We start from the raw sequence: 23,387 nt of genomic DNA, 5'->3' as shown, positions 1-23,387 counted from the left end.
GAATGGGGAGGCTGAGGTGGAGAGTGAAACTGAAAGCCTCATTAGACTGAGTTAAGGAAGAATGGGAAACAAAAATTTAGAAACTGAGCAAAGAAAACTCTTGAAGAACAGTAGCTGGGTGGACAAGAGAGTAGTCAAGAAAGAGTTTTCTTCATTTTCTAGTTTGTTTAAGACAGGAGAAAAAACAGCACGTTTCCTAGGGGTAATGATCTAGGGGAGGGGGAAGTTGATTATTTGGAGGAGAAGGGCACTGCAGGAGTGGTATCATGAGGAGAGGAGAGGGAATGAAGTCTAGAACACAAGTAGAGGCATTGACCTTATAGAGAAGCACCGACAACGTATCTATAGAAACAGGAGAAAAGGTAAAGTACATGGGTACAGATGCTTTTGGGTGGAAACACGTGGTATTGAGTGTGGAAGTTTTCTGAAGGTTTCCCTTTTCTCTGTGAAGTAGGACATGGGGTCCTTCATCGAGACCAAGGGTGGAAGGAGGTGCTGGAGAACCTGTCTTAAGAACATTTTTCATGGCATTCTACTTATAGGGAAAGTACCATACTAGGTATTTCTGCTTAAACATATGGAAATATCTTAAGCACAGACTCCTGCCAAGGTAGTATTACTCATCTTTGCTTAGAATTAGTTTGGAAAATAAATTGTACAAGTAATGAATTTTGAAAAATAGAGATTGAAAACCTTCTCCTCTGTTCCCATTTGTATTGCAAATTTATTCTCCCCAAGTTTTTTCATGTTCTGAATGTCACTGAGAAATTTGGTAGATTGCTGAGCTGCACCCCAGAAGTGAGTTTCTAACTATAATTTAATTAGAAGGGTCATAACTACGTTTTACCATATGGGGCTGCCAGATGTAATCAATGCAATATAAGTTTGAAGAAGACATTATTGAGTGTGTTGAAGCACATTTTATAAGCAATGAAAGCTATCATTTATGCAACAGAAATTACTCTAATGTCCTATGGAATTAGGACATCAGTAGACTATATAATGGTTAGAGGGTTAAGGTAGAATGAGCCTACACAAGTCAGATAATAAAGGTATTACTCACTAGTCCTCCACCCCACCATATCAATCAAATCTTTAAGGCAAACATGGCTTAAAGTTTTTATGCTACTACATTTGATGATACAATTAGAAATTGTTACAATTGGGAATTTAGTTTTATTAACAGAGAATCTGGGCAAAGGCATCAGCCATTAAATAGAGGCCCACAAAGTTTTTAACCTGGGGACAATGAATAGTTTAACAAACTAAAATTTCTATCACCAAACTTTTCATCTTTTTATTTGGGCTCTTCAAGCCTCAAAGCTGTTGCAACCCAGTGGCTAGTCTTTCAGTGGATACACTTATGAAACACCTGCAATCCCAAATGTATTAAGTCTATTGTTCGTAAGTCTGAAGGCAGGCTTGGGCAAAAGATCACACGTGAGTAAACCATATGAGGCACTGTTTTCTCCCTCTCTAAGTTAGGTTAAAGGTTCTTATATAAGCAAACAGTTCATTTGTTCTAAGGAACAGCTGTTGTACTAGTGTTAAATCTTGTTCAAATACAGATGCATAAATTCCGCATGTCACCAAAACAATGGCACAAGCTCAAGATCCAAAACTACCCGCCCTGCAGAAAATAATCATTTGGTTTTACTCTGCCTGAACTTGCCTTTACACTGTTACTTTCAGAACTGCGGTGATGAATTGATCTTAAATGTTAATGCCTTACATCTCCCTTGTTGAACTTTTCCTCTTTGTAGGCTAATCTGAACACGTTTGAAATCAATGAAGGAAAGGACAAATTCAGATAATCTGAATTGTGTAATCTTTGGCCAGATTAGATAAATCCAGAGAGATGTTCCACTTAAACAACCTATAGTGTTTAAACAGGTTAAGTGTTGTAACACAGTTAAGACACATACACACCCCCCCCCCCCCCACCCACAATTTGGAGCCAGGCTTCCAGAATTGAGGAAATTCTTGTCACCAGCTCACCAATTAAAGCTGAGGCAGCATGTTCAACCCAGATACATAGTATCAGAGGATTGGAGGTTATATGCATTCTCTGATCAGATGCCTTATGCTGCTACCCTGGTGCCAGAACAGCATGTGATCTCACAGTTCCCAAGCCAGTCAGGAATATATATATATATATATATATATATATATATATATATATTTGAAATTAGTTTTCCAGCTGGCAGCAGGCACTTCTTTTACCAGAACCATTGCAACTATGGTAACATCTAGTTGATAACTCAGAGGAATTGATGAGACATCATAACTAATTTAAGCTTGCCAGAAGCAGAATTTTAAGCACCATTCCTACTTAGAATGATATTCCTAATTCCTTTCACCTGGCCAACTTCTAATCCTCTTTCAGAGCTCATCTCATTGAAGATGATCCCCAACAAGTCATATCCATTTTCATATATATACACATATGTGCTCAAAAGTATGATGAGAAACAGGATATTTGTATAACCTTAAAGTATCCAACCACATGACACTTTTTCACTGATTGGAGAAGACTAAGGACACGTGGCATATATATATATGTATATATATATACACACACATATATACATATATATATACACATATATATGTATATATATAGTGCTCAGTGCAGTGTCTTGACTGCAGAAATGTCTGTCTCTTGGAATTCTACAGAAATACCTGTCGGAATATGAATAAAAACAAAACTGGATTAAGAGTGAGAAAACTTGGACTTAACTTCTATCTACTCACTAATCTGTGTTATTTATGGCATTTTTTTACTTTAGCTGGAACTCAGTCTCATTCATTACTTCATTTATTTTTATTTAGTTTCAGGGAGTACATGTGGAGGTTACATCGATATATTGTATGATGCTGAGTTTTTGGCTTCTGGTGAAAATATCACCCAAATAGTGAACATTGTATCCAACAGGTAGCTTTTCAACACTCACCCCCTTTCACCTTCCCCAGTTTTGGAGTCCCAGTGTCTATTATTTCCATCTTTATGTCCATGTGCACCCAGTGTTTAGCTCCGATTTATAAGTGAGAATATTTGGTATCTGATTTTTTGAGTTATTTTAATTAGGATAATATTAGGCCTCTGGCTCCATCCATGTTGCTGCAAAGTATACGATTTCATTTTTTTATGGCTGCATAGTATCACATGGCATATATATATATATATACACAAGTATGTATACGTATATACACATATATACGTATATATATACATATATACGTATATATGTGTATATACGTATACATACGTGTATATATATATACATACGTATATATATACCACATTTTCCTTATATATACATATATATATACCAACATTTCTTTATCCAATGTTGATGGACACTTAGGTTCATTCCATGACTTTGCTATTATGAATAGTGCTATGATAAACATATGAGTACAGGTGTCTTTTTGATAAAATGATTTATTTTCCTTTGGGTGGTAAAAAAAATCTGTAGTCAGATTTTGGGTAAAATGATAGTTCTATTTTTAGGTCTTTGAGAAATCTCTGGAATTCAAAGTCTATAAAATGGGAACAATATGCCTTCTCTGTCTTTGTAAAGTAGTTATGAGAATGAAATAGTACAGCCCAGCAGTTTCTGTAGAGAGGAAAATGGAATCTAACAGAACACCTGGCTCTATAATGGGTGGCCTTGGGCAAGTCACTGAAACGACTGTAATCTATTTCCTGTGTCTAATGTGGATCATAAAAACATCTGTATCTCTTAAGCTTCTTTTATAAAGAGCCACTCAAATATAAGAGAGTGTTATAACCTTTGTATTTATTTTTAAAACATTTTAAATTTTAATTTTGAAATAATTTTAGAATTACAAAGAAGTTGAAAAAAAGTAGAGTTCCCATATATCCTTCATTCAGTTTCTCCAAATGTTAGTATCTCACTTATAGCTAATGCATAATCATCAAAACCAGGAAATTAACACTGATACAATGTTATTGAGTAATCTATAGACCTTGTTTAAATTTTTTCAATAATGATCTTTTTCTGACCCTGGATTTTATCTAGGATCCCATATTGCATTGAGTTGCCACATGTCCTTAGTCTCCTCCAATCTGTGAAAAAGTGTCATGTGGTTGAATACTTTAAGGTTATACAAATATCCTGTTACTCATCATATCTTTGAACACTAATTTTAATCTGCTAATGATTATCTGCAACAATGATTAATGCTGTATTTGACACACTGTGATTTTTCTACTTCCATCATTCTTTCTACATTCAATTGGAATTCTACTGTAAGAAATAGCTGTCCCTTTGCTCCCATTTACTTATGTATCGAAATTATTTTTGTGTCAGTAGAGACTCATAGGTATTTATTTTATTCTACAGGCTATAATACATTGCTGTCATTAGTTATTTTTCAAATTGTCCCAGATTTGCTATGGACTTTTTAGATGGTCCAACTCACATAGATCAATGTCTTGTTAAAAATTAGTCCATCCAAAGAAATGCCTGTTTAAAAATGTAACTTGATTAAAATGTAAGCTTAGACAAGAAAAAAATGTGTGGGGTATCAGGGGACACAGGGCACCGGATCCACACACCTGCAGGTCCAGAATGAAGACAAAAGACTTATAAAGATACAGAGACATTCAAAATATGAATCTGTGCAAAGGAATTAATATTACTTCCTGTCTGTTGCATAGGGATTTGTGTTACATAAATCAGAATGCTGAATACCCCTGACATTTATACTCTGGCTGGAGATTTGGTTTTCTGACAATTGTCAAGAAGAACATTTAGGAACATTTATATTTTTCTTTATTTTTTTGAGATGGAGTCTCACTTTGTTGCCCCAGCTGGAGTGTAGTGGTGTGATCTCGGCTCACTGCAATCTCTGCCTCCTGGGTTCAAGTGATTTCTCTGCCTCAGCCTCCTGAGTAGCTGGGATTACAGGCGCAGGCCACCAAGCTCAGCTAATTTTCATATTTTTATTAGAGATGGGATTTTGCCATGTTAGTCAGGCTGGTCTCAAACCCCTGAACTCAAGTGATCTGCCTGCCTCAACCTCCTGAAGTGCTAGGATTATAGGCATGAGCCACCACACCCAGCCACAGTTAGGAACATTTCTATCACTGGTTCATTTGAATATTCGAGGCCAACAAGGAGTATGATTACAAGTTCAATGACTATATCTAATAGTGTAATGTATTTTGTGTGTGTGTGTGTGTGTGTGTGAGAGAGAGAGAGAGAGAGAGAGATCTCACTAATTAAGGCTCCTTTAAAAACGAGAGTACTTTTTGAAAACAGGTAACATTAACGCTCATTATGATTTGTATAACAGAAATTCCTACGTAACACCAAGATCATATTAATTCCTGAGTTTTGTTTATAAAATCATTTATTAATTCATCATGCAAATTCATATTTTCAATGTTTAATAGATCCCAAGCACTGCACAAACACCATGGATATAAGTAACCATTATACACTGCCTTCAGTGACCTTGCAGTTTAGTGTGAGGTCCTTTCAAAAGCTGGTCTTAGAAAAAGCTCTAGCCTTCATCAGTAAAACAGGAGGGTTGGTCTTTGATCTTTCAGATTCCTTCCAGCACTAAAGTCATTTGATACTGTGATTAACTAACTTGATTATTTAAAGGTTGCTGTTCAATGTGCCTTTCTCTAAAAATATCCTAATCAGTAATAGATGCACTTTTCTCTCTTTAATAAATCCTTTGTAGCTGTTTTAATACTCACTGGATTTCACAGAACTGATTCCCTACAGGCAGAAAACCTCATTTACATAGAGTCACTAAGCCTATTTTTTACATGGTGGCTTAGACTTGTGACATAACGAAGAGTCAGCTGAGACGCAGAATACATTATTTATAAAGTCTGAAGCAGAAAGTTGGTTGCATATTGTAGATACTTAGATGTTCTGGTCTTCTTTGGATTAATGGAAATCAAATAGCTAATCTAAATAACTGCAGTGGTGGACTAGAAATTGCTTTTATGGCATGACTGCCATAGTCATTACAAGGGGCATATGCTCATATATATTTTTCAAAAAAAAATAAAGATGACTTATCTTTTGACTAATGGCTAGACATGTTTATTTGGAAGTTTAATTACAAAAGCAATTTTAGGGCTAGGCGTGGCAGCTTATGCCTGTAATTCCAGCACTTTGGGAGGCTGAGGCCTGTGGATCACTTGAGTAGTGGAATTCAAGGCCAGCCTGAGTAACATGGTGAAACTCTATCTCTACTAAAAAACAAAAACAAAGACTAGTGTGGTGATGCATGCCTGTAGTCCCAGCTACTTGGGAGGCTGATGTGGGAGGATGACCTGAGCCTGGGAGGTCAAGGCTTCAGTGAGCTGAGATCACACCACTGTACTCTAGCCTGGGCAACCAGAGTGAGACATTGTCTCAAAAAATGTGGGGGTTGGGTCAGGATGGTGGGAGAAATTGTAAAATTATGGGAAATAAACACAAACCTTCTTGGAAGGCCTGGGGGTTTACATAGCTTCAGTAAAGTGTTTGGCTGAAAGAAGCTGAATTATCTTAAAAGCACAGGGCGTGGATACCTAGGAATGTAGAGGAGCTTATCTAAACAACTTGTTTACTCATGTGGTCCTAAAACTAACCTTTGATCATTCATGGGCAGGATGGCTCTCTGGGGCTAGGGGCAGGGGGCAGGGGGCAGGGAGGGTGACCAGGTTAATTAGCCTCTAGTGGTGCTGATTCAAACCCTTTGTCATTTAATGTGTGCTGAATAAATGTCAGAGGAGCCAGCTAGTCAGGGTCATGGCTGCTACATCTCTTTCAGTCAGCGGCCTGGTCCCCTAGCCCACTCTTTCACTGAATATCAGTGTCTGAGTACGTTATTCATCCATCATGCAGCTGGGGTCTGTGGGACAGACCCCAGCCAAAAAATAAAAAATAAAAAAAATCAACACCTACTTCTTTTAATAGCTAATAATATAGGCTTTAGGTTTACAAAGCTAAACTATTTCAGTAGTACTAGAATCTGGGAGATTACAGAAGAAAGTGAAAAACAAATGAAAACAAAGACATTTTTAAAAGACTATGCCATAATACCAAGGTCACATTTTACATTTATTGTAATTTCAAGTATGAACAGTCAGTGATTTTGATCTTCATTTTACAAGGTTCCAGTACCAACCACAGCCTTCTTATGGTTTCCTCTCTCTGAATTGCTTAACCTAAAATAACAAATCTTTTTACAAAGTTTAGCTCTATCATAATGGGCCCTTTTGAAGTACTATAAGACCATCATCTATTTCCTTGAAACAAGAACTTATTTTTACCAGTAAGTTCATTTTAAAATATTGAATCTACCAGCATCCTTGGTCACTTGCCTACTCCAAATCAGGAGTGAATGTGTACTGCTGGTGAAATCTGAAATGACTTTAAAAGGAGGTCCATTTGGAGTGATCATGATAATGTCATGTGCTTTCTTTCAGAGTTTCTTAATTAGGAAGTGCTTCCAAACTACCGTCCTGAAATAGGTCATGGATTAATATGCATGATTCTTTCCATACAGCTAAACTTAAAAAAATGTAGTTGTGGAGTTATATCTTAATGCTTACAATGAGAGCTATGACCCAGTAACCTGGTAGGGTTGTTGAAAGACTGGAATAAAAGTCAAGAAGGAATGGGATTTGTTGAATGAATGTTTTGATCAGACAGCAGAACAGCTCATTGAGCTGCCTGAGGTTGCAGGAAGGAGCTATCAAAGATATTTGTGAACAGCAGGAAAGAAAGAAAGAAGCAAGAGGAGGCCAACTAGGTGGTCAGTTAATAGGGAATGAAACAGTGCTAGCAGGGATCCAAGAAGCAAGCACCTACTCAGGGTTGGGTAGGACATGGACAAAAATAGCTTGACCCTGAACTCCATGGTGGACATGCAGACCAGCAAAGATTGAGAACTCCTGAAGTGGAAGAAAATGAAAGGATTTACCTGGATGAATCTGGAAATCCTATAGTGTGGCAGTTCTGCTATAAGCAAATAATGCAGTTGTATTCAATCAACTTCCCTTCTGGATTATACCTCTACCAGAAGTTTTTCTTCTAATGGATTTATCTGATTAGTGACACTTCCAGTACGTTCCAAGGATGTGAAAATTCAGATTTTGCACTGTGGATTTCCTTATGGCCAAGTCATAAACATTAATGTTATTCTTTGTTGACATTTAGAATATTCAAATTTGAACAGTGTACATATACTAAAGCAAGCACAGATAATAAAATCTGTAACTTATGAAAATGTATGTGCCACAGAGGTAGGGCATTTAAATTTGCTTATTTTGTTGTATACACAATCGAAATGCTTGTAAACATTTTACAATTATAGATCAACAGAGGGCTTTAAGGGACACTTTCATCTATTCCAGTTGCTGAAGATGCATCTCTGTAGCCCAGGGTCTGGCTGTATGTAATGTGTGGTTCAATTGGTTGGTGAATTTTCACTTCCTCTACTTCTGGGATTTGTGACAGCCTGTGGTGATTCTAACCTTCATTCCTTTATCCCTCCTGGATTTCATGCCTAATTAACCAGTATAAAAATGAATACAGAGCTCACAAATTCTTAAACTGGATAAAACAAAGGTAAATGTGGCATAACTGCATCTCTTCCAACCAGTCACTGGGGGTATAAATATTTCCCTTGAAAAAGAAGCTCGAAGTAAGATTAATACATGATTTTGGAGAATAAGAAAATCTATTCCTCTCCCCCTTTTAAAAAACATTAAGGGCTAGCCAATGCCTTTAAAATTGAATCCAAGGTAATATACCCAGAGAGACACTCTATCAAGCACACATTCTGATATTTCTTACAAGAAGAGAGACAGTAGCATCGTTATATAATTATTTCACAGTTCCTGTTTTAATATACATACTTTAGCCCAACAACACTGATAGTCTTCTGATATACAGTTCTCCTTTATTAGCTATTATTCTTGTGACATTGGTTCTAGGCAAGATTTAGACATATTTTTCTTCATCTTTGCCTTAGCACACCTGAGGAATATGATATATTCTTCATCAAAAATAGCCAGTCTGTAGTAGGCACTGGACATGAAGTATAAGTTTAGGTAGTTTGAAAAAGGCCACAGGGGTAAGTTTAAGATACCCACCTCACTGCTCCCCACCCCCAATCTTCATAGGGTCCCAAGGCCTCTGAGAATCACTCTTGTAAAAAATGTGGGAATTATGTTTTGAAAAACCCACTAGGGTTCCTGGCATTATTGAGTACCTGCTATATATTAGATGCTTCCTATATTTTCTTTATTTACCATCCTCATAGTTTCATGAGAAAGGAACTTTGTGAAAGAGGAAACAGTTCATTTACTCAACAAATATTTATTGAACATCCCTAATTATCAAGCACTTTTCTGGGCACTGGGAATAGAGCAGTGCCCTCTACACAAAATAGACAAAATAACTGCTTTGAGAAAGCTTACAATCTAGGGGCTCAGAAAAGTCACCCAAAACAAAGATGGGATTTAAAACCATACCACATTTCCAAAAGCCCCTCACATCCTCCTCTGAACATCTGGCTTTCCTCAAGCATCGACATCCAATATAGACTATACTTTTCATTTCAAGGAGATAGCATCCACTGTGTACTGGGCCCTGGATATGGAGGTGAAAGCAGCAGACAAGGGCTCTACCTTCACAGAGCTTACATTAAACAAACACACATGCATTAAAGTACCTAGTTGAAAACTGTGTTAAGTGCAATGAAGAAAAAGTAATAGTGTGTCATATAAAAGAATAACGGGGACCTATTTTAGATTAAGGAGAGAATCAGGGAAGGCCTCTCTAAGCAAGTGTTCTTTAAGTTGAGAGTTGAGGATAAATAAGAGTTAAGGAGGGAAGCAGTATTCCAGACAGAGGGAATAATATGAAGGCCTGATGGCAGAAAAGAGCTCTGTGATTAAAGAACTGAAATAATACAATGAACAAAGGGAAAGAAGAGGCTGGCTTATGAGGTAGGGGCTAGGTTATCTAGGCCCTTGTAAGCAGCAAGGATGTTGCATTTTCTCCTAAACACAGTATAATTTATAAAGTTATACAGGAGAGTATGGGGAGTCTAAAGCAGAAGCTCAAGGAGAAATTGGGTGGTTATTGTAACAGTCCAAGTGAGAGAAGATAGTTGACTATGGGGGTTGCAATGAAGATAGAAAAGGGGTAGTTAGATTATGGATAGACTTATTTAAAAAATAAATTGGACAAGACAGAGGTAACAGTAAGGAAGGGTGAGTCAGGATTACTCCCAGGTTTAAACTCAGCCAGCTGGGAAGGTGGAGCTGTCCTTCATTAAGATGGAGAAGGCTGGAACAAAAGCAGAGAGGGGTGAGATAGCCGATCATGAATTTTGCTTTGGATAGGTAAAACTGAGGTGCCCATGAGACATCCACTTGGAGAGTTAAGAAAGTAGTTAGATAAATAAGGTCAGAGTTCAGAGTGTAGGTCTGGGTTAGAGATACATTTAGGAGTTATGAGCACATTTGGATTAGAGTTTTTGGGGAGTGTGGAGAAGAGGCACCCTATGGCCAAGCTCTGGGAAATCCAAACACATGCAAGACTTACGAGGATGAAGAGAGAAAATGATCTTCCTTGAGAGCTCAGGGTCTGGCAGAAAGCAGAGACACAAGGCATGTTTATTACTAATCTCAAAACAAACCTGTATTTCAGTTTCTGTTGAAAAACGTTTTCCCGATTTGGCATAACTATTGTATTAGGTTGAACCATATAAATTACCTTTTTTTGGTAAGTCAAAAATAGTCAAATATCGGCAGTTTCACAAAGTTCAACTTCATATAACACAATTTGAAACAAAATCCATTTATATTGTGGGACAGTATACAGTTTTAAAATGTCACTTCATACATGAAGGAGAATCACTAATATTGGAGGCTTTATTATTGTACATGGAAAAGATACTAGATATCATACTGGAAAAGATATTAGAACAAATCATACATGATAATGCTGTATATGATGTACCAATTAGTTTCATCCTGACAGTTGACAGCCTGAAAATGCCATTGACAACCCATCACCATGTTGTGTCGATAACCTCAACACTATTCTCTGATAAATCTATATATTTAGCAGAGTAATTTAACACATCTTGCAATTTAACACATCTCAAATTTTTCATCTGGCTTAAGAAAAATCTCTTATTTCCTATTCCTTTCCATGTGGAGAAAACATTTAAAGGAAGTTAACAGATATGGTTGACTGCTTAATAATTTAATCTTTGCTTGTAGAAACTAAGCTTTGAAAAACTATTCTGATACAGTTTGACTTACTTTGTGTAATTACAGGTCTACCTCATTTTATCAAGTAGACATATTCCAAAAACTATGTTAATAATTCAATAGCATATTTTAAATTTACCAAGAGGCTCATGATTGAAAGTTCTGACAAACTCAGAAGTCTGCAGTTTCTTAGCAGATAATATAAATGTGTGAATTGGTCCAGTATAATGGAGAATAGTGGAGTCTGCGGTAACTGAAGAGGCTATTCCTTACCCAAAGAAGATCTTTTTTTTCCTAATGTAATAAACTCTGCAAAACATAATTTAGCTGGCAGGAGGTGAGACAGAAAGATTTCCATCTGTCAAGCTGCCAGTTTGAAATGCCTAATTTAAAGTAAGCTTGCCGTGGATTTTCTGTTCTTTTTTTAATATTATGAAACATTCTCTAGTTTTTGTCTGAAGTTAGAGTTTTTATATATTGATTTTATTATTTTTATAGGGTTTAGATATGTAATGGCAGCTGTCTAATTTTTTAAGAATGCAAGAGAATTCATAGTTGCAGAATGCAAGGTACAATATACAAATACTGTGAAGTAAATATGGACAATTCCAAAGAAATACACAAAGTATTCTGGTTACTTCTGAGATCATAATTATATTGCAGAACTATGTTTTGGCTGAAAACAAATGCAAACTAGGTACTGTGTGGTGATACCTGAAATAACCTATATAATTTTCTATGCCTCACTTTCCTCATCTATGAAATGAGAATTATGATAGTACTTGTCTCATAGGATTGTCATAAAAATTAAGGGTGATAATGTATGGATGTAAAGATATTAGTGCTTAGGTCACAGTAAAAAGTTCAGTCTCAGAAACAGTGAAGCAGTTCTGGATTTCCTTCTAGACAACACTCACTGCCTCCTGTAAACCTTTCACTTTCTCTTCACATACTAATAATAGCCTTCACATGATACACAAATAAGTATCACGAACACGTGATGGCAAACCCATTGCTCCATGTTGCCTTTTCTATTTCATTAATTTCTATGTGCAGTCATTTTGTTCTTACTTTCCCATGCTACATTGCATGGCTGAAAAAATATTTCTCATAGAGCTTGCTAAATTCAACCTGGAAAGAAGATATGTTACATAATGTGTAATTAATCATTTCATATGCACATTTCTGAAACAGACATTTCAATGCTGTCATTTTAGATATTTGGGTAACATATACATGTAGTGATATCAAGAAAAAAAGCAAAGCTTTGGTTTCTTTAATTTCTCTGAAAATAAGTCATCCTGGCTGGGTGTTTTACCAATAGCTGTGAATTTACTTTTTAAGCACCAAAATTTATTTTTATTTTAGCCATTTGCATGAAACTTTAAGAAAATGTATAATTCACTTAGTTTTTCCAGAAAAGTGGAAATGTAACAATTAATCCTCTTTCTTATGCCTGAAGGTCATTTTTTAAAACTTTCTGGCTCTGTCCTTCATTCACCCAGCCAGTATCTACTGAGCACCACATACTGCCCCACAGCTTATGTCTCTGCACTTCTCTGAGGTCAAGACATGAACCCTTCAGGCAGCTATGCTTTCTTAGTTACTTAGCTTTTTTCCCCTCTCATCTTTTGTTTATATTGAGTCATTGTTAATTTGTCTAAACATATAAATAGCATTCAATAGTAAATTAAACAGTTTATTAACAGTAAACAGGTTCTGCATAAAGGCTAATGGATAAATAAGATGAATTTCACAGCAAGGAATTTGGCTGGGTTTGTAAGCTTATTTCCTGTATTCTAAGGTGTGTTACAGTGGAAATTCTGGATCCTTTTAATAAATGAGATATTCCTGTTAAAGTTTCTCATTTATAAGTCATTCTAAAAAGCAGAAAATAAAACACTACTTAAAATATCAGTTGGTCCCAAATGTCCAACAATGATAGACTGGATTAAGAAAATGTGGCACATATACACCATGGAATACTATGCAGCCATAAAAAATGATGAGTTCATGTCCTTTGTAGGGACATGGATGAAGCTGGAAATCATCATTCTCAGTAAACTATCGCAAGGACAAAAAACCAAACACTGCATGTTCTCACTCATAGATGGGAATTGAACAATGAGAACACACGGACACAGGAAGGGGAACATCACACTCTGGGGACAGTTGTGGGGTGGGGGGAGGGGGGAGGGTAACATTAGGAGATATACCTAATGCTAAATGACCAGTTAATGGGTGCAGCACACCAGCATGGCACATGTGTACATATGTAACTAACCTGCACATAGTGCACATGTACCCTAAAACTTAAAGTATAATAATAATAATAATAAAAAAATCAGTTGGTGCACTATTAGATTTAAAGTGAGACTGGGTTTATAGTTTTAAGTCATCAGCCTTATAGTCACGATTGTCTTGTATAAAGATAGCAACTACTGTACTGTAGCTTGTCATGTATGGTTAATGGTCCTCAGCGATGGATTATTCATGCCAGGCAGCTAGCTGAACATTATGTTTTTATGACAGTAAAAAGCATAGATGTCTTCATATGTTTTGTGGATGTCGAGAAGGAGTCAAACCAAAAAATAAAATGTTCCCATTAGGGTAAGGTAAGACATAAAAGGAACATTGCATGAGAGTAAACTAGAGCAAAAAAACACAAACAAAAATTTAAGACACAGAAGAGAGGAAATGAGATTCAGTATTTTAATGAAAGTTGACTTCCTTAATCATAAAAGCAAGGGGATAACTTCAAAATCGTGATATATCAATATCTCAGTGAGTAATTTTTAATAACATGAAGCAAACTGAATGTACATAAATACGATCCTTGTAAAGATTTAAATGCTTTACGTTTTCAGCTCATTTACAATGGTTACATTTTGAATTACTACAATTATTCTTTCTTTTCTTGCTGCTCGACTCAAAACTTACTTACTCCTCTTTATCAGTTTCTCCCGTATCCCAAACTAGTGGTAACAAATCCAAATGCCTACAGAGGCCAGGGAGGCTGGGAAAATGACCAAAAAGAGCTCAGTGTAAGACAACAGGGCATGGTAGTCATTGTGGAGAACTGGTATTTAGATACAGTTAACACACACACACACACACACACACACACACACACTCTCTAACACACGCTCTCTTACCTGTGGGCTGACTGCTGACCTATTTTGTAATCACTGAGCTAATTCAGGGACAAAACTAGTTGATTTTGTACTCAAATTCCCTCAAATCTGCATCATCAATGCTACTACCTCTGAGACATTGTCATCTTCATTTCTTCCAAAGTCCATTTTTAGCCCTTCCTTATTCTTAATGTTGCATGACTATTTACTTTTTCCCTCCTGAATCAAGATCTGGCACCAAAGGCCATGTTTACAGTTCTTTTTCAGACTGGCTTAGCTACGTTAGTTCTATGTGACCGACACAAATAGGCTCATGGCTATTCAGTCTTCACTATGCATTACACCTTTATCAATATAAATTACCTTCCTTGACCTTAAAGGTTTTTGCCTCGAATTCTGTCTTGTCTTATACAAATATAGCTGCCTTACATTTTAAAACTTATTTTTGTCTATTATTGCTTCATCATCCTTTCACTTTAAACTAGCATTCTTTTGCTTAACTTTCTTTTAAATATTAAATAGTTTGACTTTTTTTTTTTCTATCCAGTATGACGGATTTTGTGTTTCATTAATGGACTAAAGCTGTTGATAACTGCAATATATTTGTTTAGTATTTGTCATTCTATTTTAAAGTTCTAGTTTTTTCTTTTTGTTTTGATCACGTTTTTGTTCCTAAGTATTATATTTTCTATGAATGAAAAATAAGATAAAAAGAAGTTTTAAGATAAGCTGATATTTCCGCCTCCTTTATTTTTATCTGCTTGAAGTTGCTTAGGCTTTTTTCTTGCCTTCATTTTGAAATTAAAAAAAAAAACAACAAAACAACAAAAAAAACTTTGACAAAGTGTGGGTAGGTCTTAGTTTCTCTTCACTAATTTTTCTTGGTGTTCTGTGAGGCCAAGTGATGTAAAATGAATTTTTTATTCTACATTACTTTTTATCTGCTAGTCTGGGGTCCTCATAATTCAATCTTCCATAACTCCTATTTTTAAAAGTTTTAAATATTATATTCACTTAAAAAGTAGGTTTATTGAAATATAGTTCGCATATCATAAAATTTACCTTTTTAAGGTGTATAATCTAGTGTTTTGTTGTTGTTGTTGTTGTTGTTTTTTGAGACGGAGTCTCGCTCTGTCTCCCAGGCTGGAGTGCAGTGGCAAGATCTCGGCTCACTGCAAGCTCCGCCTCGCGGGTTCACGCCATTCTCCTGCCTCAGCCTCTCGAGCAGCTGGGACTACAGGCGCCCGCCGCCACGCCCAGCTAATTTTTTGTATTTTCAGTAGAGACAGGGTTTCACCGTGTTAGCCAGGATGGTTTCAATCTCCTGACCTTGTGATCTGCCTGCCTCGGCCTCCCAAAGTGCTGGGAGTACAGGCTTGAGCCACCGTGCCCGGCCAATCTAGTGGTTTTTAAGAAGTTCATCAAGCTGTGCAGCCATCACCAAGATCTAATTTTAGACCATTTCATCACCCCAGAAAGAAACCCCATAACTATTTGCAGTCACTTCCTATTCCTCTTTGTCCCTTACTAGTAATCTACTTTGTCTTTATGGATTTGCCTATTCCAGATATTTCACATAAAATGTGGCCTGCTGTGTTTGGTGTTTTTGCTTAATATGCTTTCAAGGGTCATCCATGTTGTAGTGTCAGTACCTCATTCCTTTTAATCGTCAAATAATATTCCACTGGATGACTATACAACATTGTGTTTATCCATTCATTAACTGACAAACATTGGATTGTTTCCACTTTTATGAATAATGCTGTTATAAACACCTGTGGATGTTTTTGTGTAGACAAACATTTTTTCAACTCTTTTCGGCATATACCTACAGTGGAATTGCTGGGTCATAGGCTAACTCTGTGGCTAATATTTTGAAGAATGGCTAAACTGTTTTCCAAAGTGACAGCATCATTTTACAATCTCACCAAAACCTTATGAGGGTTCAAATATTCCCACATCCTCACCAGTACTTTTTATTGTTATAGGTGTCTGTCTCTCTGACTTTAGCCATCCTAGTTTGTGTGAAGTAGTAGCTCACTGTGGTTTTGATTTGCATTTCCCTAGTGTCTAATAATGCTCTGTATTTCTTCATATGCTTCCTGGATTTTTACATCTTGTTTGGAGGAAGAAATGTCTGCTCATATCCTTTGCCTACTTTTAATTGCATTGTTTTAAATTGTTGAATTATAAGTTATTTATGAGCTCTGCATATAAGGTTCCTCTCAAATACCTGTTGCAAATATTTTCTCCCATTATATGGCTTTTCAATTCTTGTGTCCTTTGAAACACAAAAGTTTTAAGTTTGATGAAGTCCAATTTGTTTTTATTATGTCTCTTGTACTTTTGGTGTCATATCTAAGAAACTACTATATAATGCATGGTAATAATTTACTCCTGTTTTAACTTTTATAGTTATAGCTCTTACATTTAGGCCTGTAATCCATTTTAAGTAACATTTCTGTATATGGCGTGAGGTAGAGCCCAATTTTATTTTTTTCCATGTGGATATCCAGTTGTCTTGGTATCATGTGTTGGATATCCTTCCCCATTAAACTGTCTCAGCACCCTGTTGAAAATCAATTGACTGAAAATGTAAAGAATTATTTCTTGACTCTGAATTCTGTTCTACTGACACATATGTCTGGGTTCCCTGCATTTCCATGTGAGTCCTAAGTTCAACTTGTCAACTGCTGCAAAAAAGGTGGCTGACATTTTGATTCATTAAATCTGCATATTAATTTGGAGAATACTGCCATCCCAAGAATAGTAAGTCTTTCAACTCATGAACATGAGATACTTTTCAATTTATTTAGGTCTTCTTTAATTTCTTTCAGTGATGTTTTGTACATCATTTGGTGTTTTTGTTGTAAAATTCTTGCAGTTTTGTTAAATTCATTCCTTAGTATTTTATTTCCTTTTTATGCTGTTTTAAGTGGATCTTAAAATTTTGATTTTGGATATTCACTGTTAGTGTATAAAAATACAATTAGTTTCTTTATATCGATCTTGTATTCTGCAACCTTGGTGAACCTGTTTATTAGTTCTAATAGTTTTTCATGTGAATTCCTTAGGATTTTCTATATACAAGACCAATTCATATGTGAATAGAAATTTATTTCTTCCTTTCTAGTATGGGAGCTTTTTATTTCTTTTTCTTGCCTAATTTCCCTGGCTAGAACCTTCAGTACAGTGTTGAATAAAAGTGTGAGAGCTGACATCCTTGACTTATTCCTGATCTTAAAGGGAAATATTCAGACTTTCACTATTAAATATGTTAGCTATGTTTTTTAAAAAAATTATTTATGTTTTCTGTAGATGTACTTACCCCGTTGAGGAAGTTTCTTTTTACTCCTAGTTTGTTAAATGTTTTTATCATGAAAGTGTGTTTTGTCAAATATTTTTCTTGTTCAATTGAGATAATTACGTGTCTTTTATTTCATTGATACAGTATGTAACGCTAATTGATTTTCATGTTAAACCAACCTTTATTCCTGGAATAAAACTTACTGGATCCTGGTATATAATTCTTTTGTTGCCAGATTCGGTTGCTAGTATTTTGTTGAGCATTTTTGAGTCTATATTTGAATTTTCTATTTCTTAAGTTGGTCTCAGTAGTTTGTGTCTTTCTAGCAATTTGTTCACTTCATCTAGGTTATCTAATCTTTTGCCATACAATTGTTCATAGTGTTCTCCAATAATACTTTTATTTATGTAAGGTTGGTAGTGATGTCTCCTCTTTACTATATTCACCTTTAAATATCATTTTCTTCTAAATTCTGAGAAAGTATCTTAACTTATAAAATACTGTCTGGCTTGGCACCCTTCAATACTCAATAAGCTATTCAGTCTTAACTATATTTTAAAGTGTAGCATTACTTTTTCCATACACTTAGGTCATTTGGCTCTTAATCTTACTGTCCTAGTACAATATTCTGCGCAACTCTTCTAAATTTCTCACAATTAGATGATACCCTTCCTAGTGTCCTGAACATTATTTTAGCGGTTTGAAGAGGAGTTAAAATGAGAGCTTCAAATCCCTATTTGAGTAAAAAAAGTTATAGTTCACTTACAAAATAAATTATAATAAAATAAAACCTAACATTTAATAAAATAACATTTAATGAGCATTTACTACACTCCAGGTACTGTGTAACGCACTCTATGTAAAATCTCATTATGTCAACATAAACAACCTTTGAGTAAAGTTACATATCACAAAACCAAGGTTTAGAGAGATTAAGTAACATACTGAATATCATATGGCTAATGATTATGGAACAAAAATTTGAACCCAGTTTTGTCTGACTGTAGAGCTGACATTCTTAACCGGTGTTTGACAAATTTTTTTAAAAGGGCCAGATAGGAAATACTTTAGTCTTGTGGTTCACGTCTTCATTGCAATGACTCAACTCTGCGTACCGAGAAGGCAGCCTTAACAAGATGTAAATGAATGGGCATGGTTGTGTTACAATAAAACTTTATTTATAAAACAAGGTAGTGTGACTGTAGGCCCTAGCTTGCCATCCCCTGCAATTAACCAACATACCAGCTTCCCTAATTCTTCCTCAAAGCCTTTCCTGATTACCACATAGACCAATTTCTTCTGCTTGTGGCTTTCTACCATAGTAACTGCTGTAATATCATAGCCTTAAGTCATATATCCTTGTTGTAATGTGAATGTGTCTTCTAATGTCTTCTTTTATTAACTATATTGACAAAAGATTATGCCAGACAGTAAGTAATTTTATATATTTTGTTATATTCCCCTATAGCATCCAAACTCACACTAGAGATTGTTTGTAGAAGAGTTTAGAAATTTACGCGTGACTCTTATCTGGAAAGCTTTATCCCAATAAAGCCATTCACCTAGGGTAACATGATAGAAATGTAAAAATCAGGCAGTAAAAATGTTGATATAGAAATGCAAAGACAACTACAATTTTGCCAAGTCGATATCTTTGATTATGAGAGTTTTATAGGCGGAGAAAAAAATTAACGTACTTATTTACATTTTCTCAATTTCAATTTTCTTCTCAGACTTTCCTACCTCAAGGAATCATAATTCACCAAAACCGTGAGTATCAAAGTGTCACTGTATGAATGAGTCATAATTTAGGTAATAATCACTCTATAGATGTTCATATTTTTCACATTTTTGAAATGGATAATAACACCATTTTCTAGGGTAACAAATTTTTAGAGTAGGCTCTCCTCTAGGGAATAATGGCTTATTTTGCTTTTTCAGGCAGCTAAGAAAATCTTCATAAAAGAAATCCTAATACTAAATTTTTCTTTTATTTGTATTATACCCATATTTTTTAATGCAGTCTATATGGAGAGATTACTGAATATTTTTAGATTTAAAGCAGATTTATTACAGAACCATCAAGTTTTACGAAAAGTGTTTGTAATGCAAAGTACAAGAAAAATATTAGATGCAATATTAACAAGATGGCCTTTTAACTGGAGATACCATCAGTTTCTGAGGAATGCCTTTGCTCAGGGACTTAAAATTTGGAAATCACTGAAGTGAACACTTGGTGTGGGAAGGTTAGAGTTGCTAAACTTCTACACACACACACACACACACACACACACACAAAACGGCACAAAATTGATAAGAATGAGAAGAAATAAAATTTAAAATAAACATGGTTTTAGTCATCAGACTATGGCTGAAACTATTGACAGTTACCCAAAAGTCATTCTCAAATCTTTGTTCCCCTGCTCCATCTACCACAGAAGCCAAAAGTCTTTGATATCTCCACTTCCATTAAAGCTAGGGCAGCCATATGACATGAGCCAGTTAGTGCACAGTGGACATTTGGTGGGGATCTCTGGGAAAGCTTTTATTTCCTGATTAAAAGAGAAAGACTCAACAGGAACAACTGTTTCTCATTCTTCCTTCTTTGAATGAGAGTGTGATATCTGGATCAACAGAGGCATCTGTCTTACAGCAAGCACAAGAGAAATCACAAGGACAAAACCCTGACAACATCGAGCCTGTAAACAAAAAGCAAACAACTACTCTCCTCAGACTTCTTGTTCTGGAAAAATAAATCCCTATTGTTTTATCTCATTGTGCATAAAACTTGTAGCTGAAAGCGCTTCTAGTTGATCTGTACTTTACAATTATTTTTTAAATTGTTAATCACTTTTGGGCCACGCAATGTGAGGAAAAATTTGCTTTTAAGATAATCCTGGATAAGATTTCTTTCTCTCCTTTTCAAAATGTTCAATTTTATATTACTAATTATTAATTAAATCTGCTATTATATTAACAAATAGCTATTATTTACACCTTTAAAGTTATTGGCATTTTTAATTTTTATTCCTTATTTTTTTTTTAAATTTTAAGGCTTTTTCTTCTTATCTAGATAACTAGTTATTTGCATTTTTAAAAGAACATATCAGAAACTTTGAAATACAAAAACAAACTTTGTTGCCTTAGATTTAGTTAATATACCTTGTGCTCAAAATCTCATAATTTTTAAAAAAGTTTCCTAATTTACCAAAGCCAAAAATTATTCTATGAGATTATTGGTATTATATAATTTCATCTGGTATTGTATGTCAAAGGACATAAGATATAAGATACTATTTAACCTGCCACAGACATTGAATAAGGGATTTAACATCTGTAAGCAATTTAGGAGACTAGGTACAGGTTTCTTAACTGGAAGGTTGAATATATCTCAAAAACACTAATTGCTTCAATGATTCTAAATTGCTTCGTGAAGTACACAACAATTAAATGCTCCAATAACTGATTTAATTCAAGTAAAGGCAAAAATTATACACCACAATATGGTATCTCTAGCATACTACTAACAGGTATAAAAACAATAAAATTAGCTAGCTCTTCAAGTTAGATCTTGTTAAAAGACCTCAAAGCAACAAAATTTAGGTTATCAAGAAAATGACAGAAGCAATCCAATGTGGGTAAAATATCAGAAATGTTTTAGTGGGCTCTTTGGGGTCTGTTCAAGAAAAGCCAAGATGCTAGGAGTGGACTACAAGTTGATAGGTACTCATTGAACTGCCTGGCTGTGCTATAGAAATCACTGTGTGACATTTGAGCTACTCTTACTGGGAACCCTGGTGCGAGATATACCTGGGAAAAACAATACAGTTTAACAAAATAAGGTTATTAAATGAAAAACATTTCATCTGTTTTCCTTCCCACATTAAGAGCTGTGAGGAGCTTAGAAGTCTCCTTTCCTAGGCAGAACCAGAAGGGGGCCTCGAAGCAGTGGCTGAAACTGAAGGTACCCTGTGAGCTTCCACCACCGAGCTATACACAGAAGACCAACACTGAGCACTGTCAATGCCAAGTCTCAAAACTCATTCGTTCCCCATGATGGCTCAGAGATGACAAATACCTGTATAATTCAGGTACAATATAAGCTTTACTAAGGTCTCTCAATGCAGCCTTTTCACTGAAAATAGAACATTTACAGCCACTTAAACTTTAGTTAAGGCCTCATATTACATTCATCTATTTATTTTTCTCTATTTGTTAAGAAAAAAAGTAATGGAAATCATGTGTAGGGGAGGGGAGGTATTACATAAAGGCACATCTTTAAATCAGCAGAGTTCTAGAGGCAAGGAGAGAAAAGGACCACACAAACCCCAAATAGCATCTAATGAATAAATTCATGTCTGAAGCATGCGCCCATGCACGTACGCACACACGCGCGCACACACACACACACACACACACGCAAGGTTGCAGTTAATAACAAAATTTGTTCTACTCATTTAGAAATCCAACAAGATAGCAATATTTATATTTAGCTGTAATATAAGCAACCGTTGTTGGCAGAGGGCTGAATTTGGTACTAACACAGATGTCTAAGAAAAATTCATTTTTCTAGTTGTATTTGTTTGCAAAATGATGTTTCATTATAGATTGCCAAATAGTTATCCAAATTGTCACTACTTACTAAGTATGAACTATGTAAAAGGATTCTCAAAATGAATACAAAGGTCAATGAAACTCAGAGTTAGCTCTAAAGATACCTATCTGGTGAGAAAGACAGTATGAACTAAGTTTACTCCACACAAGGCACAGTGCTAATCATTAAGAATAATATCAGCAAGGCATGGTGGTTCACACCTATAATCCCAATTCTTTGGGAGACCAAGGTGAGAGAAATGTTTGAGGTCAGGAGTTTGAGACCAACCTGGGCAACACAGTGAGACCCTCATCTCTATAAAAAGTTAAAATTAGCTGAGCATGGTGGTTCTTGCCTGTAGTCTTAGCTACCGGAGAGTCTGAGGTGTGAGGAGTGCTTGAGCCCAGGAGTTCAAGGTTACAGTGAACTATGATCAGGTCACTGCATTCCAGCCTGGGCGACAGAGTCAGACCCTGTCTCAAAAAAAAAAAAAAAAAAAGAAGGCAAGAAAAAAAAGAAAAAAAAAAGAAAAAGGCAGGTTAATTATCAGTTCTAAGCAAGCCAATTTATATCAATCAACATGAAGGTAAAAGTAAACAGAAGATAGTTAAATATGTGCTACAATTAATTTTACTACTAAAAAACTATATACAATTAACTAGAATTGTATAGGTCTATCATAATGAAGTAAAAATTACATTAGATTCTTAATTCTAACACCAATCAGATTAATTTGTTTCTAGAAGGTCAAATGCAAAAAACAATTAATGACCAACTCCACACATGCTTAAACAAAATCAGTCTACTTTTTTTTTTGGAAGAAATAATTAGAAAAACAGAAGAGCAAATTCAGTTTTTATAGAATGAAATATGGTTTCTATAGATAAGCTTCAACAAAGGTATAACTCCAGGGCCTTGAGGTTAAATGGTGCTTGAGCCCTGGGTTTTTCTGTCTGTGAAATTAAGACCGTAAGTGCCACCAGTTGGAGACTCCTTTACCCTCGCCTATATATCCTATCTCTGAGATGAATTTAGAAATGCTGGCACTCAAATCTGTAATGTATTTGCAGCGCACACAGTGTG

General features: G+C 35.5%; 1 protein-coding gene across 4 annotated transcripts in view; it reads right to left on the bottom strand.

The window, feature by feature from the left end:
* Window positions 1-23,387, bottom strand: part of SERPINI1 (serpin family I member 1) — an 88,437-nt gene that overhangs the window by 60,765 nt on the left and 4,285 nt on the right. Inside the window, exon 1 of one of the 4 annotated variants that reach the window (XM_063722320.1) lies at window positions 10,596-10,632. The exons of the other annotated variants lie outside the window; for them this stretch is intronic. The gene's annotated coding sequence lies outside the window, so the exon portion shown is untranslated. Of the gene's footprint in view, window positions 1-10,595; window positions 10,633-23,387 lie in introns of those variants that run through there. 4 annotated transcript variants of the gene reach the window in all.

The sequence above is a fragment of the Pongo abelii genome, chromosome 2, assembly GCF_028885655.2.
Source record: "Pongo abelii isolate AG06213 chromosome 2, NHGRI_mPonAbe1-v2.0_pri, whole genome shotgun sequence".
Classification (NCBI taxonomy): Eukaryota; Metazoa; Chordata; class Mammalia; order Primates; family Hominidae; genus Pongo; species Pongo abelii.
The sequence above is the reverse complement of the archived record's forward strand: the minus strand, read 5'-3'. Positions and strand labels throughout refer to the sequence as shown.